This window comes from Chinchilla lanigera, unplaced genomic scaffold, assembly GCF_000276665.1.
Source record: "Chinchilla lanigera isolate Chin_1 unplaced genomic scaffold, ChiLan1.0 scaffold00004, whole genome shotgun sequence".
In the NCBI taxonomy this organism is placed as follows: Eukaryota; Metazoa; Chordata; class Mammalia; order Rodentia; family Chinchillidae; genus Chinchilla; species Chinchilla lanigera.
Window position 1 is genome coordinate 17,312,368 of NW_004955405.1, and position 10,072 is coordinate 17,322,439.

Sequence of the window (10,072 nt, forward strand, 5' to 3'; positions counted from 1 at the left end):
GAGTTTATCTTTCTTTATAGCTGAGTAGTACTCCATTTTATAATATCACCACATCTTTTTATTCCAATACGTACTTGATGGGCATTTGGTTTGTTTCCAAGATTTAGCTATTACAAATTGTGCTGCTATAAATATGGGTGCGTATATATCTCTATGGTATATTTTCAATTCTTTTGGGAAGAGGAATAACTGAGTCAAAGGGGACCTCTAATCCTACTTTCTTGAAGAAACTCCACACTGATTTCCACAGTGGTTGTACCAGTCTACACTCCCACCAACAGGAGAGAAGGGCTCCTTTTTCCCCACAGCCCAGCCAGCATTTGTTATTGGCTGATTTTTAATGATAGCCATTCTTTCTGGCGTGAGATGACATCTCAGTGTGGTTTTAATTTGCATTTCTTGAATAACTAATGATGATGAGCTTTTTTAATATATTTATTTGCCATTTGTGTTTCTTCGTCTGAGAAGTGTGTGCTCATCTCAGATGCCCACTTTTGGATTGGCTCTTTGAAATTAAGGGTCTGCTTTTTTACAATTCTTTGTATGTTCTAGATGTAAATCCTTTATTTGTGGGACAATTGTCTATAATTTTTTCTACTCTGTGGGTTTTCTTTTCACTCTGTTGATCATTTCTTTTATCATGCAAAAGGTTTCTAATAAAGTGAGATCCCATTTGTTGATGCTTTATACTATTTTCCCATGCAGTCTTGGTTTTGTTCATGAAGTCTCTGCCTATATGTATGTCTTTAAGATTTCTGCCTATTTCCTCCTCCAGTAAATGTAGTGTTTCTATTTCAATATTTAGATCTTTGATCCATTTTTAATTTAGTTTAATGCATGGTGATAGACATCAGTCTAGTTTTAGCCTTTAGCATGTGGAAAGCCAGTTTTTCCAGCACCATTTATTAAAGAGACTATTTCTTCCAGTGAACATGTTTGGCCCCTTTGTCAAAGATAAGTGGCTGAGTGTGTTTGTATTTGTGTCTGCATCTTTAAATTTGTTCCACTGAACCTCAGGTCTTTTTTTTTTTTTTTCCTGCCAATACCATGCTGATTTTATCACAGTCATTCTGTAGAAAAAGTTCAAGTCAGGGATTGTGATGCTTCCTGTCCTACCTTTGTTGCCCAGGATTGCCTTTGCTATTTTAGGTCTCTTCTATTTCCAAATGAATTTGAGAAATATTTTCTCTAGATATGTAAGGTATGGTAATGGCATTTTGATCTGGATTGAATTAAATCTGTATAACTCTTTTGGAAATATGGCCATTTTCACAATGTTGGTTCTTCCTCTCCATGAGCAAGGAATATCTTTCCATTTTCTGAAATCCACTTCTATCTCAGTATGCTAATCATAGCTATTTCACTCTTCATACTTGATATTTCTAATATTATAATCTTTTATATGTTTCTTTTTTTCCTCCTGATTGTGGGCATTTGGTCTTTCTACTGGTGTGTGGGGTAATTTTTGATTGAATGCTAAATAATATGTATAGAATGTCTGACACAATTTGAGGCTCTTGAAGATGTTATGTTCAGTGAGGATTGTACCTTGGCTCTGGCAGAAGTTAAAATATGTGAAGATCATTTATGCCAACCTTACATTATATTTAAGGTTAGGTCTGTCATAGTCGAGACTCTATTTCTTTCTTTCATTTTTTTGTTTTGTTTTGTTTTGTTTGTTTTTCTTATCTTTTTTGAGACAGGGTCTCACTATGCAGTTCAGGCTAAACTTGAGCTCACTTTGTAGCCTAGGCTGGTCTGGAACTTGCAAGATCCTCCTGCCTCAGTCTCCCGAGTGCTGAGAGTACAGGCATGCGCCAGCATACTTGGCTTTAAGACTCTATTTCTAACTCCACATCAATTTTTTAATGGAGACTTTCATACATGTTAATTGAAAATTTGGAGATTTCCTTATGTTCTTTCTCTTTTGATTGGTTCTAGCTACATTTTTTCTTTCTTCCTTCACCCTTGAAACTGCTAAAAGCTCCTAGGTCTTTTGTCTGTCACTAAAGAAGAGACAAATACCATAGTACTAAATGTAAGATTATCCCTCTAATTTTCTCTGTTATTAAGGTTTCATAAGTGCTGGATATACATCAATGTGCTTTGTACATATTAAGTCATTTATTTGTTCTCCCCAGCAATCCAGTAAAATAGCCTCTGGTCCTCCCAACACACATATTCTAGCTTTTTATTATACCACTTAGCAGATGAGGAAATGCACTTTAAGAAATTAAATAACTATCCATATAAACACAGTTAGGAAGTGGTTAAACTGGGATTCAAGGGACATTTAGTCCCTGAATCCAGAACCTGCGCCTTAACCTGTTTATAGTAAATTGCAGGCCACTCAATGAGCATCTGCATGATTAGAGAACATGGAAAATTTTAGGCCCTAATCATCCGAACCTGAATTTCAATATTTGTAGGTGATTTACATGCAAATGAAAGTTTGAGAATTGGTGCATATTGCTTCTGTATTCCAGGCTTTCTGCGGAGTTCATTTGGAGTTAGAAATGTAGAATGCTTTATATTCCAAAGATCTTTTTCATGGTTTTTCAGTCATCACTAGATATAATACCTACTTAATATAAAAAATTTGGATGAAAATGAGAAAATTTGCTATGTATTTTTCCTCTACAGTACAGTACTTGTCATGCATTATCATTTCAAATAGACCAGCAGAATCAGGGCTAAAGATCTCATAAGATATACCATGAAATACACAGTACTGCTGTGTTTCCTAGAGGGTGTCGCTGGGTGCACGTGTGTGCGGAGGGGTCTTTCAGGTGGAACCTAGACACGGTGCCACATAGCAGTGATTGTGTACATCATGCCATTTTCAATTTTAAGTCTTCTGATCATCCAGTATCAAGCATAGTAAATACTATTGATTTCTTTCTATATTTTCCTACCATCGTCATTTTTAAACAAGAAGTAGCTTTCTGATAAGCTTTATCATTTTGTTGAATTTTTATTTTTAATCTGTGTAAATATATAAAGTCTGATAGATTCAAAATCCCCTTTTAAATACATTTTAAGTAAAACAAATGCTAGTTTAAAATTAAAAAGTCAGGATAATAATAGTGTAGTTGATACATCCATATAGCAATAAATAAATAAATAATTAAAATCTGCTGGGCATATCTTAATAGTGAAGATTAACACCACTGATGTACAAAAAAGTTTTAAAATGTTAGAAACCCAAATGCATAAATCCAGGAGGAAATTTTAAAGAGTTTTAAGCAGGTTTAGTAATCCTTTCAGTTCACGGTAGCATGGATTCCCCTTTACTTACACAGAGTTACTTGCTTGGTCTTCTGGAGGGCAAAGGGTCTGGGTCATCCCATGACTTCCCTCCAGTTTTCAGGACAGCTGGCTAGAGGGAGCAACACAAGGCAGCTGGTTGAAACCCAGACACATATTTCCTTTTGACAGGATCACAGATATTTTTCTTCTCTGGGAAGATCTCTAAGACAGCAGCTAGTGACTGCTCAGCTTCTCTTCTACCACATCCCTGACCTTGTCCCTTTTGGAGAAGGAACAAGAAATTCCAGGATGAGACAAAGTTATAGGATACATTACATACATGATAATTAGAATAGAATAGGTGTTACACAAGTATTAATGAGAAACTATTAGTATTGGTGTTTTTAAAAACCTTTATTTTCTCTCTATAAAAGTAGGAAATAGAATGTGGAGAAATTTGGATTTTAAGATAACATCTTTCTTTTTAAATTCAAAGCACATTAAAATAACAAGGAACTCCTTCTTAGACCTATGAAGATCCATAAATCTCTATACTTTTTAATGCTGAGTAAAAGAAAAGATTGCCTCTAAGTGCCTCAAATCCCAGCAGTGTTTTTAATGAACCAAGTTGGCTTTTAATCAATACTTAAATTGTGAAGTTTTTATTTTTTTATAGTGTTGCTCTCAGATTTCTGTGCTTGCAGAGAGATAATGGCAAATGTCATTCTTGAAAAAAAGGAAGTGACTTTGGTGCCACAAATCAATAGGAAGTATTGTTCAGCTAAGTGTGACAGAGAAAAGTGAAAACAAATGCCACTTCCAGGGCTCATAAGCCAGGGCCATTATGATGGGTTCTCTGTGGACAGAGGCTGGTGAGAGTAGTCTCTGAGCCTAGCGCTTTAGCATGTTTGTGGAAATCTTTTCAGGTTAGGATGAGTTGAGCGTAATGAATTCTAGAACATTAAACCTGTCTTTAGTTGTTAATCTCTTTGATTATAGACCATTTTATTGTGTACAAACAGCTTTAACCTCCCATTATGTTCTTTAAATCCTACAATGGTCCAGACAAGAAGACAAAGTAGGATTTTTAAAAATGCTTATCTTACAGATAGAAAATTGGAGACCCAAAAATATTCACCAGTTGGTCCAAGGTTATACAGGCTAATAAATGACCGAGCAAGATGGCTGTATAATTCATGCATAGTATAAAGATAGAATATCTGTCCTTCTTTCCTGGTCAATGTTTCTCAGTAGCTATCTTTGAAGAGGTGGTCTGAGAAAGGTTATAATTAGTTTAAAATACAAAACTAAGTACATGCATACCAATTATTCAAGTCTTACTTATCCAATATTAATTTATGTAACTAGTATTTATTGTGTCCTGACTGCATGTTAATCATAGTTCTGATGCTGAGAATAGGGAATAAACCAAGACAATAGCAAGCCCTGAGCTTGAGACATTTCCAGTGTATCAAACTATGGTTAAGTATTGCCATTGACATCCAGATTGGTTTGGCATTATGCATTCAAATTTAATATGAATGAATTTGATACAGCATCCTCCTTTTAAAAATTTATCGTAAAGCCTATCATGCAAACACACAAAGCAGTACATATTAGATGTTTTGTTCTGAATTTTATACTTATAAAAACAGGAAATAACATTTATGCTCATCAGTATAAGACTAAATATGTCACAATATGTTCACCAAAGGGAATCTTATCAAACTGTCATAAATACATTGACTGATAGTTATAAACATTAAAGCAGCCTATGCCTTATAACACGTTAAAGAATATCTCTTTTATTAAACTTATATAACATATTAGTGTGTAAGAATGGAGATTTATATAAAAAAATAAGTGAAATATTGGCTATTATATCTGAATAATTAGGTTTCTGCTACTTTTTGCTTTTTATTGATTCTTTTTTAATAAATGTGTTGTATTTTAGGAGTAAAATGCTATTTATTTAAAATTCATTAAAAATCAAGTATTTAAAAAATCCATGCTTGTAATGAAGTATATTAGTATGAAATTTTGGAATATGCCTTTATGATTTAAATATACAGGACCTACAGTTTGTATGGCTTTAATTTTTCAGACTCTTTTGTTACTTAAACTGCTCCATTTGGAGTCTCTTCAGAGTATAGTGCATATTTTATATGTTGGAAACTGATGTTGGTATCATTTTTCTCTTTGAATTAGTTATCCCATGGATCATGTTATATGGTCTCCTGGCAGTAAGTTTATGATAAACAACATTTTCTAAGGGAATCAAAAGGTAAGTTTTTCCTTGAGTCATCATCAGAATCATGCTAAACTTCTGTGGGGTCTTTTTAATATTGAGTTTAAGTGGTTTAGATTTATTTGTAGGTAAATTTTTCCATAGACATGAAATTATTCTTCCTAAACACCACCTAAGGATACAATTTCTTCAACCTACTGAGGCCAGCTCTTAGACAACAAATGTACCACTTTTCCTTTGTCTGAGATAATATAAGAAAGAAGAAAATTCATTTATGCAATGCCTTTTGAACTCATCATTCGTATTTCTTGAAGTTTTTGTTCTCTCCTTTGGGAATATTTGAATTTCAGAAAGGAATCTTAAACTTTCCTTCAGTAGAAATTTCTGCAAATCCTTGCAGAGAGACATTTTACCAAATACTTGACAGTATGCTCGAAAACTATCACTGTAAAATGAAAGAAAGGAGAGTGAGAGGGACAGAGGCAGAGAGAGAGAAAGAAGGAGAGAGAAAAGAAGGAAGGAAGGAAGGAAGGAAGGAAGGAAGGAAGGAAGGAAGGGAAGGAGGTTGGGAGGGAGGGAGGAAGGAAAGATGAATGAGAGGGAGGAAGGAAGGAAGGAAGGGAAGAGGGAGAAAAGTAAGTCTGAGAAATTGTCAAAACTAACAGCATACTAAGGAGTCATGGCAGTTAGCTGTAATATGATATCATGGGTGAAATCTGGGGAGAGAAGAACATTAGGGAATAAGGAAATGTGAGTTAATCATGGGCATGAGCTTATAATAATATATTATATTTGTGATTGGTTCATTGTGAAATGTTCCATATTAATAGAAAACATTGATAGTAAGGGATCTGAGTACAGTATGTGGAATTGTGCTCTCTGTAATTTTTCAGTAACTTGAAGTTATGCTAACATGAAAATTTGTCTAAAATTATAATAGGAAGAATATATCTCATTTGGATGTAAAAAGGTTACACAGAGCAAAATCATTCCTTGGGAGGTAAGGTATGTATTATTGCTGAATCTCTATACAAATAAACCAGCCCCACAGGTTCTCCTTTCCTATCCTATAAACTAGTCTACATTCCATCACTTTCTCTTATAGATCAAAGAAAGACTGAAAAAAGAACATCTGGTTCTATTTCCAGAGCCAGCAGAAATTATGCACTGAAATTTAAAAAATATCTGAAACTGAGTATTTGTAAGGCAATAGCAATTGGGATCTGAGGTTTTTTAAAATAGAAATTCATGGGGGCTGGGGATTGAGCTCAGCGGCACAGCACCTGCCTGGTAAGTGCAAGGTTGTGAGTTCGATTCCCAGTACCAGAAACAAAACAAAACAAAAACACAAACAAACAAAAAAATAAAATAGAAATTCATAATAAAATCTAAGAAAAAAAAGGGGAGGAAAATTTAGAGTTTTTGTAAGTGAGGCGCAGAGACAGCGTAGGAAGCACATCTAAAGGATATCACAAGATATGCAGCCACCTTAAGCAAAGGTCTAGCTTACAGTGTCACATATTCTACTCGTGTCCTCTTGCTGAGCCTGTGTCCTGTGGATAAATTATGTGAATTCTTGAGTAAATAACTCCAAAAATCTTCACTCAAACCCAGAGGTTGCTCAGTTCCGAAAAGGTTAGAAGTAACTGTGCCTTTTGTAGTGGATACTTTGCCCGTCAAATGTGCTTTAAGGATAAACCTCAGTTGTCTGTTTGGATTGATGGACAGTGAGGTGGTTCTAGTAAAAATGGTGGAAGTGGGAACATTCCACCTGAGATCCTTTTTCTCCAGTGATAATTAGGAGTACTTTATGGGCCACAGAAGAAAAGGGATTCTTGGGCTATTTATACCTTCTTTCAGAGGAAAAATAATAAAAAATAATTAAGTGCATTTAAGTAATATCTTCTTGCTCTTTATTAATATTGCAAGCGAGTCATTACTTAGCTAAATAACATCATGTATCCATCATGCTGGTAGTAAAAGTGAGACAACTATTAAGAAAACAGCATCTATTCAACCTCCATTCTGCATACCCAAGGGCAAGTAATCTTGGGCGTGTGGGCAGCAGCCATCAGAACCGCAGGGGGCCCAGTCAGTGTCCTTGCCCAGCAGTCAGCCAGTGGATCTTAGCTCAGAGCTGGCAGGGGGAGAAAAAGATATTGACATTAAACTTTTATATAATTTGCTGAACCTCTGCTTTCTTTTACTTAGAGACCTAAGGGTCCCTTTTGCCTTTGATTCCTTTAGGTTGAAAAGAAATGGGATACATAATGGAGCCTTATTATAAGAACAGACAGGAGAAAAGAGTGGTTCCCCGGGGAAAACCAGCGATTACTTCCCAGCCAGGCCTTCTGAAGGTTGGAGAGTCACACACAAGATGGGTGTTTGTTCAGAGGAACTCGCATTATTCCTCAGAGTTAGGCATTTATTTTTTTTTGTATGGTGCTCTAGCATTCCCTGGTTTTGGTGACTTTTGTTCTCTCTTACCGTCAAAGGTTCTTGCAACAATAAATTCTTGTTTACTACGCAGAACTAGCTCATAATATTTTTCATAGCCTTTTCTTTTCCAAGGCTTGCACTACGGTGATAAGAATCACTCTGCCTGACTCAGTTAAATTACGGAGGAAAATAGGTTGTTCAATTCGGTTTCATTGCTTCTGAGCCTCAGGGGAAGCAGAGAGTCATGGGAATGCGGTGGAGAAATGGCTCACCTCATGTTGTACAGGAAGCAAAGTAGTGGGGGGGGGAGCATCCGGGTGCACAATGTACCCTTTTGTAGTGTGCTCCCAATCATTTATCATTCTGAGCCCACCCCTTGAAATCTACACAGGTCCCAGTCGCAAAATCAGCTGGGGACCAAGTCTTTGAGGAACGAGTCTTTGGGGAACATTCCAGATCTGAACTACAGAGAGTTTGATTGACTTGGAACTTCACAGTCCAGTTCAAGGAATGCCTGCTGGAAAGATCTTGTAGCCACAGTGAGCGTCCTATACCTTGATAAAGTCAATGGGCACAGCCAAGAAGCTGAAGGAAAATGGGACAGTGAGGATGATTCATGCAAAGAACTGCTACCTAATAACTTCAGGTTGAGTCACACCCCACAGGAAGTACTTAGAGATACCCTGTTGGTCAGAAAATAAAAGAAGCTTACAGATACAGTCACTTTTACTGAAGGAGGAAATCAAAGAGGCCCATACTTCTGGACATCACTTATCCAGGCCATTGCCCTCACAGGAGGCTGCAGTGGACGTGACACTTTCTTCAAGATTTCCTGTGTACGGGGCCATCTTTTGTGTTATCTTCCCCTCCTGTTCCTAAGCATTCTTTTCCAGACTAGAAACAAGTCCATAGTTCAATCACAAAATGATCTGAAAATTTGTCAAGAATGAGGAACTAAGTATAACTAAAGGAAAATTTTTGAGAGATATACAGGGAAAACGGGAAGCCACGTACTTTGGGCAATAGCAGCGGCAGAATGACCTTAAGGGCACATTGAGACTTGGAGTCGGTATTTCTGGGAGGCGGCACCTGTGAGAATCATGGAGCACTTTGCTACTTTCTCTTTAACCTGAAATTTGTTTATGATTCAATTATACATTCTCATTGCTATTCTTCTTTGTCAGCGTCAGTTCATTGTTGGTCTTTAAACACAAACCCACTCTCCAGTGAGCTTTTCAGGCTTCTAAAATAGCACTGTGCTTGCTTTCATTATTTAATTTCAGTAATTATTAAGGCACCATTCTTATGATGCCAAAGTTATATTTTATGGTATATAAGTTTGAATGCTTCCGGTCGCATGTGTGACTAATACTACTTGGTATGCACAATTGTTTTCTTTTTATTTTTAATGAAAAATACAAAAATATTTAAAATTTCTGCCTTATTATAATACAGTTATATCTATTGTGATTGTTTTAAACTATGTAATACAAATCTGTCCGCTGAAGGAGTTCTCAGTTATACTGATTCCATCATAATTTACATTAAGAAAACAAAAATCAACTCTGAAATTTGAAACAACAGCATAAAACAAGGGCCAAAATTGTTATTCTCTGCTGATTTCATCTAAGATGTGCTCTGTAAGAAAATAAAGCATAAAATATAATTACAAATGTGATGCCACAAATTTTTTTTGTTCTGTTTTGTTTTTCTTCTGGTAACAGGAATTGAACTCATGACTTTGTACTTGCCAGGCAGGTACTTTGCCGCTGAGCTAAATCCCCAGCCCATGCCATAAAATTTTATAGATTATATAAATAGGTACTTAAGGGATTTTGTAATAGTTTTTTTCAACATCTAAATTCAAAAGCTCAAAATGTGTTTTATATATTTTATTTACAAGATACTCTGAATTGTGTAAATGGTGATATATTTTTACTTTTTACTATAATGATAAATTTTTACTTTTCACCTTGATTTACCTGTGGAGACATGAATTTCTTTTTATTGCTGCTCTAAGATAGATTCTGTTTCACTGAAGTGCAAAGATAATAAAGACTCCAGGTATTATAGTACTTACTAACCTATTTCTGTAAATGTGGAACTGGCAATTATTCAAATTCCAGTTTGAAGTGA

At 35.6% G+C, this 10,072-nt stretch overlaps 1 long non-coding RNA gene across 3 annotated transcripts in view; it reads left to right on the plus strand.

Annotated features, from left to right (window-relative positions):
* LOC102017298 overlaps positions 1-9,609 on the plus strand; it is a 93,599-nt gene extending 83,990 nt beyond the window's left edge. The window contains exons 7-10 of one of the 3 annotated variants that reach the window (XR_001235391.1): positions 5,458-5,533; positions 6,438-6,502; positions 7,745-7,854; positions 8,328-9,609. This is a non-coding gene — a long non-coding RNA (uncharacterized LOC102017298). Of the gene's footprint in view, positions 1-5,457; positions 5,534-6,437; positions 6,503-7,744 lie in introns of all 3 variants that reach the window. The other 2 variants (XR_001235389.1, XR_001235392.1) reach the window with 2 other exon arrangements.
* The last annotated feature ends 463 nt before the right edge of the window (positions 9,610-10,072 follow it).